The sequence below is a fragment of the Lissotriton vulgaris genome, chromosome 8 (genome assembly GCF_964263255.1).
Source record: "Lissotriton vulgaris chromosome 8, aLisVul1.2, whole genome shotgun sequence".
Lineage (NCBI taxonomy): Eukaryota > Metazoa > Chordata > Amphibia > Caudata > Salamandridae > Lissotriton > Lissotriton vulgaris.
In genome coordinates this window covers 1550301726-1550302564 of record NC_141696.1, presented here as the reverse complement: position 1 = coordinate 1550302564, position 839 = coordinate 1550301726, and positions in this window count along the sequence as shown.

The window sequence follows — 839 nt, the reverse complement described above, 5'->3', positions numbered from 1 at the left end:
AAAATAACAGTCCCCCTAGAGTACGTGAAATAGGAGGAAAACTCTCTCACACTCGCCCATCTACTCGCAAATTTAGGAATACCATTCGGATTAAGGTGGGTTTCCTGGAGCATAGCTATCTGCACATTGTGCCGGTCTAAATAAGCAATCACATTCCTGCATTTGCGGGGGTCATTAAGGCCACGGACATTCCAGGACATTATTGAGACAGTATTCGACGTATCATCACCTGTGTTGGTCACAGTATCCCTGAAAAAAGCATTCGGTCAATGCTGCAACCCTCAATCCAGACGTACCTGACGCAGATCTTTCCGCTGTCCAGAACATTCTATGCCTATAAACAGCCACACTTTCATACACACGAACTCCAGTACCTGCACACTTGTCAGTAAAGTCTTTCGCAACACCAGTTCTGCTTTCAACAACTCGAATCCCACCAACCAAGTCCCACCCCTCCCTCCATGCACAACAATCCCCCCTCTGATTTCCCGTTCCCCCCCCCACCCACTGAAGCAACCCAATCTTGCCAGTACCACACCCCCCCCCCCCCTCCACCCCGACCCCAACACTCAAGAACAATAGAAAAACCTTGTGGGGAATCCCCTCCTAAGGACACCAGAGGAATGCACCCAATCACCCCAACTCTCCCCTCTCGACCCACGTGCGCCATACGGGGAAGACAGAGAAGGTGGGGTGGTGCCTGGCATGTGTGATCCCTGCAGGCTATAGCCCAAATCGCAAGTCAGCTCCCGCTAACACCTCCCCCCAGACCGGAAAAATCACCAAAAAGGGTTCATGGGGTCCATCCTAGGAGCATCCGCTGTTCATCACTGTCTCTG